This window comes from Canis lupus, chromosome 1 (assembly GCF_048164855.1).
Source record: "Canis lupus baileyi chromosome 1, mCanLup2.hap1, whole genome shotgun sequence".
Classification (NCBI taxonomy): Eukaryota; Metazoa; Chordata; class Mammalia; order Carnivora; family Canidae; genus Canis; species Canis lupus.
Window position 1 is genome coordinate 90635132 of NC_132838.1, and position 15779 is coordinate 90650910.

The window sequence follows — 15779 nt, forward strand, 5'->3', positions numbered from 1 at the left end:
CTGTCTCTGGACACGCCCGTCCCTTTCCTGGGTCCCCCCAGGAGCCTGCCTGGGTGTGGCTTTCCTGAGAGGCTCTCCATGCTTTTGAATCCCATCACTCCCACTCCCATCACATCTCCCCTACTCTCCACTAAAACTCCCACCATGTGTCACCTCCCTTGGGAGAATGGATTTGTACCAGTTCAAAATTAAAAGATGATACCCAAACCTATCTTCGTGTGATGGTATATTTTCTCTTGACAATAGCACGGACACTCCTGTGACCATCATTTATGATGGAGCATCCAGCCTCTGTATGGTACTGGGTTGGATATTGAGGAAAATGCGAAGGCGGATAAAAACATAGTTCTTGGCTGACTCCCATTTCCAAAAAAATGAAAATAGAAAAAAATAAAAGGCAGAACAGATATTGGAACAACTTCTCACAATGAAAGACTTATAAATTTTGGATAAAATATTATAGATACCTATAAATCCACAGCTGACCAGAAAATAAGGGAAATCGCCCAAGGTCAAAAACAAAGAAGGTAAAAAACCATTCCTCATCAGACATGAACTCAAATATTTACCTCAAGAAGTATTCAGGAAGCGAGTTCTAAAATCACATCAATACCTAGAAATGTCACCTCCTATTTGCAAGCAGCGTATCCTACAACGGGACAAACCAGGTCTTCCTTTGAGCTAGACGAAGAGTTCTTAGCTACGGCACTCAAAAACATAAGACATTAAAGAAAAAAAATTGATAGATCGGACTCGGTCAAAGTTCAAAAGTTTTACACTCCCAAAGGCACCACTAAGAAAATGAAAAGACAAATTGCAGACTGGGAGAAAATATTTGCAAATCATGTTTCATACAGGACTTGAATCCAGGGATCCCTGGGTGGCGCAGCGGTTTGGCCCCTGCCCTTGGCCCAGGGCGCGATTCTGGAGTCCCAGGATTGAGTCCCGCATCGGGCTCCCGGTGCATGGAGCCTGCTTCTCCCTCTGCCTGTGTCTCTGCCTCTCTCTCTCTCTCTCTCTGTGACTATCATAAATAAATAAAATATTAAAAAAAGGACTTGTATCCAGAATAAGAATTATTATTATTTATTTTTAACAGGTTGTATTCCCAACGTGGGGCTCAAACCCACAACCCTGTGATCTAGAGTCACATGCTCTACTAACTGAGCCAGCTGGGTGCCCTAGAGCAAGAATTCTTCAAACTGAATAATAAGACAAATAACCCCATTAAAAAATGAGAAAATTATTTGAATAATTATTTCACCAAAGATGGTAATAATCAATAAGCACATATGAAAATGTGTAACATTATTGTCAGCAAGAAAATGGAAATTTAAAATCACAATGAGATACATTTTATACCCACTAGGATTGTTATAATAACAAATCCAGAAATCATTAAGTGTTGGAGAAGATGTAGAGAAACCGGACCCCTCATACATTGTTGATGGGAAGGTAAAACAGGATAGCCACTCTGGGAAACAATTTTTTTTAAAGATTTTATTTATTTATGATAGAGAGAGAGAGAGAGAGAGGCAGAGACACAGGCAGAAGGAGAAGCAGGCACCACGCCGGGAGCCCGACACGGGACTCGATCCCGGAACCCCAGGATCATGCCCTGGGCCAAAGGCAGGCGCCAAACCGCTGAACCACCCAGGGATCCCCGCTGGGAAACAATTTGACATTTTCTTTAAAAAGTTAAATATAAAATTGTCATGTAACCTAGCTATTCCACTCCTAAGGTCTAGCTGAGAGAAATGAAAATATATGCATTTAAAAAACTTGTATAAAAAAAAAACTTGTATGTAAATGTTTATTGTAGGATCATTCACAATATTAAAAAAGAAACCCACATGTCCACTGACTGGTTAATAAATAAACAAAATGTTCCAGATGTATGAATACAGTGGTGTTCCAAACAGTGGAATACTATTCAGTGTGGATAAGCCACAAAAATAATTGCATTCAATAAAAGTCAGAATAAAAAAGGCCACATAGTATGCGGTTCTGTTTATGAGCTGTCCAGGCAAGTCAAATCTGTGGAGACAGAGGTAGATTAGTGGCTCCTTGGGCTGAGTGACTGCAAATGGACACAGGGGGTTTCTTCGATGTGATGAAAATGTTCTAAAATTGGACTGCAATGACCAGTGCAGCACTTGCACATTTACTTAAAATCACTCAGTGGTACACTGGAAACAGGTGAATTGCTTGGCTTATAAATTATACCCCAATAAAGTTGTGTTAAAAAACAATTAATGGAAATTTTCAAGTTGTGAGTGTGTGTGTTTTTTTTGTGTGTGTGTGTGTGTGTGTGTGTTTTTAAAAAAGATTTTATTTATTTATTCATGAGAGACACAGAGAGAGGCAGAGACATAGGCAGAGGGAAAAGCAGAGGGGGACTCAATCCCAGGACCCCGGAATCACACCCTGAGCCACCTAGGCATCCCACCTATAGAATGTATTATTAGTTTCAGAGGTAGAGTTCAGTGATTCTTCCGTGGCATAGAACACCCAGTGCTCATCACACCACATGCCCTCCTTAATGCCTGTCACCCAATTACCCAATCCCCCCATGCACCTCCCCTCCAGCGACCCTCAGTTTGTTTCCTATGGTTAAAAGTCTCTTATGGTTTGTCTCCCTCCTTGAATTTGTCTTGTTTTATTTTTCCCTCCCTTCCCCTATGCTTCTCTGTTTTGTTTCTTAAATGCTACATGTGAGTGAAATCATATAATTGTCTTTCTCTGACTTATTTCACTTAGCGTAATACCCTCTAGTTCTACGTCATTGCAAATGGTAAGACTTCTTTTTTATGGTTGAGTAATATTCCATTGTAATACACACACACACACGCATAACACCACATCTTTTTTTTTTTTTTATGATAGTCACACACACACACAGAGAGAGAGAGAGGCAGAGACACAGGCAGAGGGAGAAGCAGGCTTCATGTACCGGGAGTCCAACGTGGGATTCGATCCCAGGTCTCCAGGATCGCGCCCTGGGCCAAAGGCAGGCGCCAAACCGCTGCGCCACCCAGGGATCCCAACACCACATCTTCTTCATCCATTCATCTGGCAACAGACATCTAGGCTCTTTCCATGGTTTGGCTATGGTGGACATTGCTACTATGAACATTGGGGTAAGGGTGCCCATTCGGATCACCACATTTGTGTCTTTGGGGTAAATACCTAGAAGAGCAACAATATTTTTAAATAACTGTAGAACAGGGGTGCCTGTGTGGCCCAGTTAGTTAAGCCTATGCCTTTGGCTCAGGTCATGATCCCAGGGGCCTGGGGTTGAGACCCTGCATCAGGGTTTCTGCTCAGCAGGGAGTCTGCTTCTTCCTTTTCCTCTGCCCCTCTCCACTGCTTGTTCTATCTCTCTCAAATAAATAAATAAAATATTAACAAAAATAATTGTAGAATATGCCTCCAGATTGATCATGTATTAAGTCACACAGAAAAGCTTAATAAATTCTAAAACTCCAAATTTACTTTTAGGAAAACCAAATTACATCCATTGTTCTGTAGCTGGAAAAGCTTACAGCATTCACTTTAAAAACCCCATCTCCATGGTTTTGATTCGTCAAAGAAATTTAGCACTTGTGGGTATGGTTCCATTTACTCCCCACTTCTGCCAAGAAGGCTAAAAATTTTAAATATATGCCTTGCTTTCCCTTTATTTTTCTTAGATTTTTCTTTTGCCCTACTCCCTTTGGTTTAAAGGTTTTGTTTATTTATTTAGAGATGGAGTGAGGGGGGTGGGGCAGAGGGAGAGAATCTCAAGCAGACTCCACGCAGAGCCCCACGCAGGGCTGAGGTCACCCCTCTCCCTGTGGGAATCAAGAGTCGGAAGTTCAACAGACTGAGCCACCCAGCTGCCCCCTCCCATCGATTTAAAGCAAAGGCTTTTTCTTCATCTTCCCAGGGCACTTCTGCCTCATTCATTCTAAGTATTTACTTCCCTTGCTCCTATTTATTTTTACTGAGAGAGCATTGGCAGGTAACATTCTATTAGCTTCAGGTGTACAACATAATGGTTCAGTATTTGTATATAGTGTAAAGCAATCACCACATGAGTCCAGTTATCATCCCTTGTCACACATAAGTGCGATTTTTCCCCCATCTTTAAAAAAAAAAATCCCCTAAGGTCATCTCCTTCTTGCCCCATGTACCTTTGCTTACCCTGGGAAGCCCACAGCAGTCTGGCTCACTCTTAACAGGGGACAGTTTCCCTGGTGACCCTTCCTCCTTGCCTCCACTATCCCTGCCTTGGCTGTTTTCTCCACTTAGAAATGGGCCATCCGGGGATCCCTGAGTGGCTCAGCGGTTTAGCGCCTGCCTTTGGCCCAGGGCACGATCCTGGAGTCCCAGGATCGAGTCCCACGTCAGCTGCCGGCATGGAGCCTGCTTCTCCCTCTGTCTGTGTCTCTGCCTCTCTCTGTGTCTATCATGAATGAATAAATAAATAAATCTTAAAAAAAAAAAAAAAAAGAAATGGGCCATCCCAGCTGGTTCTTTCTCCTTTGTTCACTGGTTCTTGATGGTTTACCATATGCCAGGCCCCCGTGTTAGGCTCCGGAGAGACAGTGGTGAGTAAAACACACCAGCTCTCCCAGCGCTTCTGGCAAAGGTAAAACAACACACAGAGCCAGCTTGCAGGTAAGAAAGTTGGAGGTGAAGATGGGCAGGGGTTTGTTTTTGCCTTCTTCCAGATTCCTTGACCAGAGCTGTGTGATCTCTTTCTCTCTCTGGGATCGATATGATCCTCCAACGATTGGCCCTTCAAGCTTCTTTCCTCATCTGTATTCCCTAGTTTCCTACAGGCTGCTCTCTTAGCCTGATGAGTTATTCCCTACCTTCTCTGCTTCTTCCTTCACCTGCAAGCAGCCTCGATATCACTAAATCCAAAAATGCCCACTGAAGGTGGGCAGAGGTACAAACTTCCAGGTATAAAATGAATAAATCCTGGGGATGTAATGTGCAGCATGGTGACTACAGTTAATAACACCGTTTTGTATATTTGAAAGTTGTTAGGAGAGTAGATCTTCAGTTTCCATCACAATAAAAAATGTGTAGCTGTGTGTGCGGCTGATGGACATTAACTAAACATATCAGAGTGATCATTTTATAGTATATACAAACCTGGAACCTTTATGGCACACACCTACAATGAATGTTCCTGCCAATTGCATCACCATAAAAAATTAAACTTTAAAATCTGGAGGAAAAAAACTCATAGGCTGGTGCTAACCTTAGCTTTCAGCTTCTGCTACAAAATGGTAAAGTGGGCTAGGCTATGCTACTTTTAAGGCAGTTGCAGAACCAGCAGACATTTTTTTTAAGACTTCTTAAAAAATTTATTCATGAGAGACACACAGAGCTAGAGACACAGGCAGAGAGAAGCAGGCTCCCTGCGGGGAGCCCGATGAGGGACTCGATCCCAGGACCCCGGGATCACGACCTGAGCCCAAGGCAGATGCTCAACTGCTGAGCCACCCAGGTGCCCCCAAGAAGATATTCTAATGTTGCTGATGGGTCATAGGTTTGGACACCTCACCCAACAAGTTACCTGCAACGGGAAGAAAATCTCTGCATTCTGTTTAGCAGAAAGAGCTATCACCTCTGTTCCATCAGCAGTGAGAGTTAGAGCACATTCCAGTGAGAACTTCTCATTCCCTGAACTGGCCCCTGGATGCGCCTCGCAGGATTCCAGCTGGCTGAGGGCGAGCAAGCCTTCCTGGAGAGCAACTTGTTCACTGACCTAGCACAGGGCCTTCCTGTCCGGGTTCACTGGGACTTGAACCCTTCAGGAAAGAAACATGGAGATACTGACTATGCAATTTGCGAAACCACCTAAGTTGTTTGCAGAGGAACTTTTCTTCCCTCCAAAGAGTTAAATTCAGCAAAAAAAGAATATAATTGATGGGAGGGGTCAAGAGGTAGCTAAGGCCTGAGCATCTGCATCTGGATGGCAGTTACCTGGGTATATACAATGTAAACATTCATGGACAGGAACCTTAGGATTCTTGCACTTTGTTTTTGCTCTATGTCAATATAAAATTTTAAAAATGGAGATGGATGGGGGGAATGGTTGTGCAATGGTGTGAATGCACTTCGTGCCACTGAACTGCACACAACAAAATGGTTAACGTTTCATGTAAATGCCACCACAATTTTTTAAAAAGATTTTATTTATTTATTCATGAGATACACAGAGAGAGGGAGAGAGAGGCAGAGACACAGGCAGAGGGAGAAGCAGGTTCCACGCAGGGAGCCCGATGTGGGACTCAATCCCGGGACTCCAGGATCACGCCCCAGGCCGAAGACAGGTGCCAAACCGCTGAGCCACCCAGGGATCCTGCCACCACATTTTTTTTTTAAATGCACACACCTGACCTGGTAGAGGGCACACTCATATATTAAAGATGCTAATTAACCTTAACGATGGCCATGTTGTCCTGATGATAGATGGAAAGCCATTTCTCTGCCCAGAGAGCTTGCCTTAGCTCTCTGCTTTCATTTGCTCAAGTTCCTTCTTTCCCAAGGTCCATAATCTCTACCAGCAAGTAGAATCGTATCTGCGAGTGTGGCTCCTGCCCGGGCCTCCTCCTGACCCTGACCTGACCCAGCCCTCACTCTCTCCCCTGCTTGCATGGACTTCCAGGGTTGAGGGAAGCTGAACAAAGACCTAGGGTTCAAGGGGAGGGCAGGGTGCAGAGCAGGGCAGAGAGAGGAGGGAAGAGGCCCAGCCAGTATCTCTGGCTTCTCTCCTCCCTTCCCCCCGCCCCAGGCAGGAGGCAAATGGCAGACGTTCAGGTGGCAAAGAGACCCTAGGTCATTAAGTTCCTACCTCTTTCTTTTTATTTCATTTTATTATTTCTGGAGGCAAACAAAGCACAGAGAGGTGAGGGGGCTTTTCCAAGGTCATCCAGCAGCTGGAGGCTGAACCAGTACTAGAGTTTAGCCCTTGGTGTTTATCACTGCTCTGAACCTGCACCTGTAGCTCAGCCCTTTCTCTCTGCTGCTCCTGATTCTTTCTATGCCTCCAGGGCATTTTTAAATAACACATTTATTTTATTTTTTAAGATTTTATTTATTCAGGAGAGACACACACAGGCAGAGACACAGGCAGAGGGAGATGCAGTCTCCCTGCGGGGAGCCAGATGTGGGGCCCGATCCCAAGACCCAGGATCAAGAACTGAGCCAAAGGAAGACATTTAACTACTGAGCCACCCAGGCGTCCCTAAATAACACATTTATTGCAGTATAGTTCACAAGTCATAAAATCTGTCCATTGAAAGTGTACAGTTAACCCACTGGGTTTTGGCACATTGACATTGTGCACCCTCATCAAGTTTAAAACATTTTTCATCACTTCCCCCAAAAAGAAACCCTGCACCCTAGCAGTCATGCCCCATTTGCCCCCAGCCCCAAAAAACCATCAACCCATCGATCTGCCTATTCTGCACGTTCCATGTCAACGGAATCATACAATATGTGGTCCTTTGTGACCGGCATCTGTTACTTAGCATAATGTTTTCAAGCTTCAGCCACGTTGGAGGTTTCCAGATCATCCAGTTGTTCTCGGCAAGGGAGGTGGAATGAAGGGGCGGAGGGGGCGTGAGGAAGAGAATCCAGAGGGTCACCGCACGGCAGCACAAAGAAATGGCCAGAAGTGGGTCCCTCCTTCGTCCCACGTACCTCATTTTCTTGTTTCATTTAAGCTCCAGAGCCTGAGATGTGACTATCCCCAATTCAGATGGAAGGCGGAGGAACTTAGTCACTTCTCCAGGGGAATGCGAATCGTAAGGAGCAGAACGTGGACAGGAATTCCGGTTTGTCCCCCCAGAAGCCTGTCACCTCTCACTTGACCAGGTCACCACCCCTGGAGCTGTCAGATGCTGAGGGTGGGACTTCACAACCACGGTGGTGGGCGACGTGCAGCCGATCTAGGAAGGTGGTGATCTTTGCACTCTTTTTTTGTTGTTGCTGTTTTTTAAAGATTTTATTTATTTATTCATGAGAGACGCACAGAGAGAGAGGCAGAGACATAGGCAGAGGGAGAAGCAGGCTCCTTCTTGAGACCCTGACGAGGGACTTGATCCCAGGACCCCAGGATCACACCCTGAGCCCCCCAATCATTGAGCTCTTAAAACATCTTACTTCTCTATCCCAAGCTTTCCTCACTCCATACCATACATTCATCCTTGCTGGGCCTTCTCTGGAGCAAAGGAAGAAAAAGGCAGACATGTCCAGGAAGAGGACTGATAAGGTATGGCAGTCAACACAGTGGACACAGCCTTAAAACAGAAGGCCAGGGAGTAATCTCAAGATATATACAGTGAGGGGCGCCTGGGTAGCTCAGGTGGTTAAGCGTCTGCCTTTGGCTCAGGTCATGATCTCAGGGTCCTGGGATCGAGATCTGACTCTGGCTTCCTGAGTCAGACCCTGCTTCTGCCCCTCTCTCTGCCCCTTCCCACCTGTGCTCTCTCCCTTTTTCTCTCAAATAAATAAAACCTTAAAAAAAAAAACAAAAAAGATACACAGCAAGGAGTGCCTGGCTGGCTCAGTCAGAACAGCATGTGAGACTCTTGATCTCAAGGTTCTGAATTTGAGTCCCACAATGGGTATAGAAATTACTAAAAATAAACTTAAAAAAAAAAAAAAAAAACATAGGGGCACCTGGGTGGCTCAGTGGTTAAGCATCTGCCTTTGGCCCAGGGTGTGATCCTGGGGTCCTGGGATTGAGTCCTGCATCGGGCTCCCCACAGGGAGCCTGCTTCTCCCTCTGCCTGTGTCTCTGCCTCTCTCTTTTCTCTTATGAATAAATAAATACATAAATCATATATTTATATGTATACACACATAGTGAACAAAAGCCATATGCAGAATAGTGTGTAAACTATGCTACCACACGCGCAAAAAAATGTGTGGGGCAGAGGGAGTAGAGAATAAAAACATACACCCAAAGCATTTGCTTGTGTACATACACAGTAGCAACAGGAAATCTCAAAAAGTTTAAAACCTAGTTGCTTGTGTGGTGGGAACTGAGTGACTGGGGACAGTGGCAGGAAGGAACTTCATTCTCTAGCTCTTTTTTAAAAAATTCATTAATTTATTAGAGAGAGCAAGTTAGGGGGAGGGGCAAAGGGAGACAGAGAAAGAATCTCAAGCAAATTCCCTGCCTAGTATGGAGCCCCAGGTGGGGCTCGATCCCACAATCCTGAAATCCTGACCTGACCCAAAATCAAGAATCAGACACTTACACAACTTAGTCACCCAAGCGCCCCTCATTCTCCAGCTATTTGAATCTCTTAACTTTTGAACCATGAGGCTGTATTATCTATTCAAAAATACATGCCTATTTTAAAATCCAGGGATCCTTGGGTGGCTCAGCAGTTTAGTGCCTGCCTTTGGCCCAGGGCGTGATCCTGGAGTCTGGGAATCGAGTCCCACATCGGGCTCCCTGCGTGGAGCCTGCTTCTCCCTTTGCCTGTGTCTCTGCCTCTCTCCCTCTCTCTCTCTTTCTCTCTGTCTCTCTCTGTCTCTCATGAATAAATAAATAAAATCTTTCAATAAAAATAAAATAAAATCCACTCATTCATTCAACAAACACTAATAAGCCCCTAGGGCATCCCAGGGCCTGGGCTAGGTGGTGGAGACACAGCGGTAAACAAGACCAAACAAAAACATGGAAAAGACACTTGTAGACTTCATGCCTCTTGTTTCCAAGTGTCCAAAAGGCCAGCTCAAAGCCAGCTGCCCTGCCATCAGTCATAACTCCTTGATGGCCCGGAATCTCCCCCTCCTTTCCTCTCTGATTTTCTACAGCATTTTTTAGTCTGCATCACACATAACTGTTAATTACCTCCCCCTTTGTTTTGTTTGCTGTGGCTTCAGGGGATCTCAGTGCAAATAACCCTAATTTAATTAAGTTTCTGTCACTGTTCACAGCCCCGACCTTAAAAATAAACTGTCAGGGGCAGCCCTGGTGGTGCAGCGGTTAAGCGCCGCCTGCAGCCTGGGGTGTGATCCTGGAGACCCGGAATCGTGCATCGGGCTCCCTGCATGGAGCCGGCTTCTCCCTCTGCCTGTGTCTCTGCCTCTCTCTCTTTGTGTCTCTATGATTAATAAACAAAATCTTAAAATAAATAAATAAAATAAACTGTCAGTTACTTTACCAGCAAAAAGCAGCTTATCTAGGAATGGTAGGGAATTACAACAGGGCACACACAAACTGAGGGAAAGGAAAACAGTAAAGCAAGTCTGAGATCAAGGAATACCTTTCTATGGAGGGAGGGGGGCTATTATAAACAGAAGGCCCTTTGGAGTAAACTCGCAGTTCCAAGCATCGTGGCTCCTCCTCATTGGCCAAGTTGTGACGTCTCTCATTGGCTGGGCTGTTCCTGGGCAAGAAGAAAATGTTCCTCCTTGTTGCTGGAGTAATCAAGTATGGGCTTCTTCCTGCTGGGAATGCAAGGTACTGTCTCCTCCTTTGGGATCGCCAAGTGGTAGGGTACCAGGGCTCTCCCTTCTGGCTTCCCAACTCCATTTAATTTAATTTATTTTTATTTTTTTAAATGTCTATTTATTTTAGAGCGAGAGTGAGAGAGAGCATGCAGGGGGGAGAGGCAGAAGGAGAGGGAGAGAGAGCTTCCTAAGCCTGATGTGGGGCTCAATCTCATGACCCTGAGATTATCACCTGAGCCAATATCAAGAGCTGATGCTCAACCGACTGGGTCACCCAGGCACTCCTTCAACTCCATTTTATTTATTTTATTTTATTTTTTTTTAAAGATTTTATTTATTTATTCATGAAAGCCACAGAGAGAGAGGTAGAGACACAGGCAGAGGGAGAAGCAGGCCCCTGTGGGGAGCCTGATTTGGGACTCGATCCCAGGACCCCAGGATCATACACTGAGCCAAAGGCAGACGCTCAACCACTGAGCCACCCAGGCTCCCCTCCCCCATCTCCATTTTAAATAAAGTTTCATTTTATTAATTTTTGTAGCACACTTGTCATAGATAAGCCTGGGACCCCAGAAACACCCCACCTCTCTGTTCCCACTACTCACTTTGTTCCCCCTGCCAGTATCTGAGAGACAACAGGTAAGCAGCTGGACCTTTCTTAACGTGGTCAAGAATGTGAGCCCGGGTTCACCTCCTCACATGCTCCTTGTTTGTAGATTGCACAAAGCCCCTTAACCTCTATGCACCTCAGATTCCTCATTTATAATGTGGAGATAATGACAGGACCTATGTTAAAAGCCCTTGTGATAATTCAGCAAATTAACAGAGAAACCCCTAGTTACAGTGTTGGACATTAGGAAAGCTCCATGCAAATTTTATTAATTGTTGCCTAACTTCCTTCATTTCTGGAGTATATCCTAGGCTGGCATGCATTTGTACTTTTATCCTCCTGTTGAGCCAAAATAAAGACTCCTGCCCTCCCTGCCTGCCTGGCAGGGTTGGGCTTTACACAAGACTCCTCTCCTCCCCGGGCTTGATACACTTCCTTAATACACACCTAGCAGAACACTTTATAGAGATGCCTGGGTGGCTCAGTGGTTGAGCGTCTTCCTTTGGCTCAGGTCGTGATCCTGGGGTCCTGGGATTAAGTCCCACATCGGGCTCCCCACAGGGAGCCTGCTTCTCCTTTTGCCTATGTCTCTGTGTCTCTCATAAATAAATAAAAAATAAAATATTAAAAAGAAGAACACTTTATTTATGTGGCTGTTTCCTTTGGATTCAGAAGCTCTAGCAAGAGAGGGTCAATGTCATGCTTCCTTTAACCCATGGGCCAGCAGGGACCTGTCAGAAGAGAGGGAGTCTGAGTGTAAAGACAGGTCCATCATTTTAGACCAAGTCTGCTGTCCACAAAAGACTTTGAAGGTACCTCCAAATGTGTTATCCCATTTTGAAATATTGTCTTAAAAAAAACAGAAATCATCCTGGGAGCCCCCAAAACAAATGGAGGCCCATAGCAGGAATCCACACTTTTTTTTTTTAAAGATTTTATTTATTTATTCATGAGAGACACAGAGAGAGAGAGAGGCAGAGACACAGGCAGAGGGAGAAGCAGGCTCCATGTAGGGAGCCCGATGCGGGACTCAATCCTGAGTCTTCAGGATCAAGCCCTGGGCTGCAGGCGGCGCTAAACCACTGTGCCACCGGGGCTGCCCATCACACTCTTTTTAGATAACAGGACCAAATAGAAAATATTTTAAGCTCTGGGGCCATTTGGCTTCTATTACAATTCCTGGGCTCTGCCCTCCTATCTCCAAAGCAGCCATAGACAGTACATAAAGGAGTGGGTGTAGTTGTGTTCCTATAAAACATTATTTACAGGCACCGAAATTTGAATATCACATGTAACAAAAATTCTATTTTTCATTTTCTTCCAGCCATTTAAAAATGTACAACCCATTCTGAGCCTACAAGCTATAGCAAACTTGTGGTCATCTGAATTTGTCCTACAGGAATATACCTAGAGGACCCCTGGTCCAAAAGTGGTTTTTAATCTATTTTTCCTCCTGACTCCTAAGAAGACTTGGGGAAATGGTGCTTCTCAGGACCTATAATATTAGGGTTTCCATATATTTGATGAATAAAAATACAGAACACCCAATTGAATTTGAATTTAGGATCAACAAGGAATAATAGTTTTTAGCCTAAGTATGTCCCATGCAATATTGATGTATTTCATCTGGCACCCCTACTTTAGAGGGTATCAGTAGTATTTATTAAGTATAAGGCTACCAATCCCACTCTCCCACCACCCATCACCTCTAATACCACTGTGCTGGTATCTACACTACAGTTAATTGTGTATATTCCCACGTGGAGACCCCTTTGGGTTTACAGTGTTTGTAGGGGGGACACACAGACACTACCTGTCTTCTGGGCAGGAAATAGGACCTGAAGGGGAGCAAGGAGAAGCTTCCTTGCCCCACCCAGGACCCCCCTACACCAGCTCATGTGGGTAAGATGGGTAAGATGGCACAGTCATGTGGGGCAAACATACTGGCTGGCAGATACACTGAGTAAAGACAGTGCCTGGGGATGCCTGGGTTGCTCAGTGGTGAGCATCTGCCTTTGGCTCAGGTCGTGATCCTGGGGTCTCAGGATTGAGTCCCACACCGGGCTCCCCTTCAGGTCCTCTCCCTGTGCCTTTGCCTGTGTCTCTGCCTCTCTCTGTGTGTCTCTCATGAATAAATTAAAAAAAAAAACTTAAAAAAAAAAAAAAAGGCAGTGCTTGGCTTGTGGTGGCAAGCCTGGCTGTGGCCTGGGAGCACCCCCACCAATGACCCTTCCCCTTGGAGTCCCTGGGGAGGAGGGGTAGGAGATGACACTTTACAAGAGGGAGTGTGTCCACTCACTACACTCTGGGATTATCTCCTTGTTTCTCTCAGCTTTTATGCATATTTTTAAATAGTAATAAACAAATACTCCACCCTTGTCTCAGTAAGGTTCCTGAAAGCAAAGGCTTTCTGTTCTTCCTGAGTCTAATAAAGCAGGAGGAACGCATCCAGTAGGAATGTCATCCAAATAGGGCAGTAAGGAATGAGGACCCCAGGGATGAAAATTTCTAGAACAGGGCAGAGGCTGCCTGAATGTCCCCATCACCAGGCCGTCCCATTTCCCCCTTTGGAAGATGCAGTTCTAGTTTGTATCAATTTACCACCCCTTCATGACTGGTTCCTTAATCCAAATTCCTTCTTCCAGGAAGCCCTCCAGGGCCCCTCCAGTCTTCAGTGTTTTCTAAACTCCTTAGCGTTTAATGCCACCGTTCAGGTGGGGGTGAATCCTGCACCAACCCAAGACATTTCTTTTTTTTTTTTTTTAAGATTTTATTTATTCATTCATAGAGACAGGGAGAGAGAGAGAGAGGCAGAGACACAGGCAGAGGGAGAAGCAGGCTTCACGCAGGGAGCCCGACACGGGACTTGATCCCGGGTCTCCAGAATCACGCCCTGGGCCTCAGGTGGTGCTAAACCTCTGTGCCACCGGGGCTGCCCCCAAGACATTTCTTGAACCAAATGGTTACTGATGTTTTCTTTGGTGAACTATTGCACAGGTTTGTCTTGTTTTCTGAGCCCCAGGAAGATGCTTTATAGTGTAGCTGAAGTCATGTTTGGTTAGGGGTGTCAATTCTGACAGTAACCACATACAGTAATCAACTTGAGGGCACCTGGGTGGCTCAGCGGTTGAGCATCTGCCTTTGGCCTAGGGTGTGATCCCAGGGTCCTGGGATCAAGTCCCACATCGGACTCGCTGCAGGGAACCTGCTTCTCCCTCCGCCTATGTCTCTGCCTCTCTCTCTGTGTGTGTCTCTCATGAATAAGTAAATCTTAAAAAAAAAAAAAAGATTTTATTTATTTATTTGGAGGTGAGGGAGGGGCAGAGGTCTGAAGCTGACTCTGTGCTGAGCACAGAGCTGGAAGAAAGCAGGGCTCTATCTCAGGACCCCGAGATCACCACCTGAGCTGAAGCCAAGAGTCCAGTCAACCGACTGAACTGCCCAGGTCCCTTGCAAGTAGTTTTGAAATATGTGCCAACAACTGCAGCGATTAGGGTTAGTCTAGTTCTTGTCATCTGCATACCATCATCATTCTCACTATCTAGATTCTTGGCTCATCATTCTTCTGGGATTAGATGAATTTTTGTGTTTTTAACGTATCTCTAAAACTTGGTGTAGTTTTCATCCATTTGTTGGGAAAGTTGGAAACCTGATAAGGCCTTCTTTGGGGGAAAAAAAGAAGCTTGGTAAAGCACATAATAACTGATATATGTGTCTACTAAAGGTTTCAATTTTTAAACTTGGAATCAGCCACAAAATATTCATTTTACTATTCTCAGTCCTTCTGCCTCATGTAGGTGGCCTGTGGTAAAAATTCAGGCGAGCTTACATTGTTATTTATCTTGGCAATATTAGCATGGCAAATCTGTTTGTCTTCTTTTAATTTTGTTAACAAACTGAGAAATCGGCAAGATAGTGGCTGTTGAACCCAATGGGAGATGTATCTGAGCACCTTTGTTGATATACATTTTAACTTCCAATTCATTTGAAACTCTTAAATGTTATTTCAGGATTTGTGTTCACTGTTTCCTCTGATCTTTTAAAACTAGTCTCAGCAAAACTCTTCCAAGAGCCTCAAGAGCCTTCCCTGTGTGAGAAAGAACTGACATAAATAGTAATCTCAGGGGGATTATTAACATTAAAAAGTAGACACCTTTGTTTTTAAATGGTCAATTAAAATAAGGCATTTGTAAATTAAAATCCAAATAGCAATTTGAATGTGTTTGCTCTTTACAAATATCAAACATTAAAGGTATCTTGTTATTCTTCCTCCACCTAATTAAGCTTGGTAAAATAATTTTTTTGAACTTAAAATTTTCCTTTTTTTAGTAAGTTATTTTTTAAGTTTTTATTTAAATTCCAGTTAACACACAGTATAATATTACTTTCAGGTACAAAATTTAGTGATTCAGGACGCCTGGGTGGCCCAGTGGTTGAGCGCCTGCCTTGGGCTCAGGTCGTGACCCTGGGATCGAGTCCCACATCGGGCTCCCCTCGGGGCGTCTGCTTCTCCCTCTGCCTGTGTCTCTGCCTCTCTCTGTTTCTCATGAATAAATAAATAAAATCTTAAAATGAAAAAGTAGAATTTAGTGATTCAAATCTATTCATGTCAGTGCTCATCATGGTAAGTGTACTCTTTAATCCCCATCTACACTAAATATATATTTTAAACATTTATTTATTTATTTATTTATTG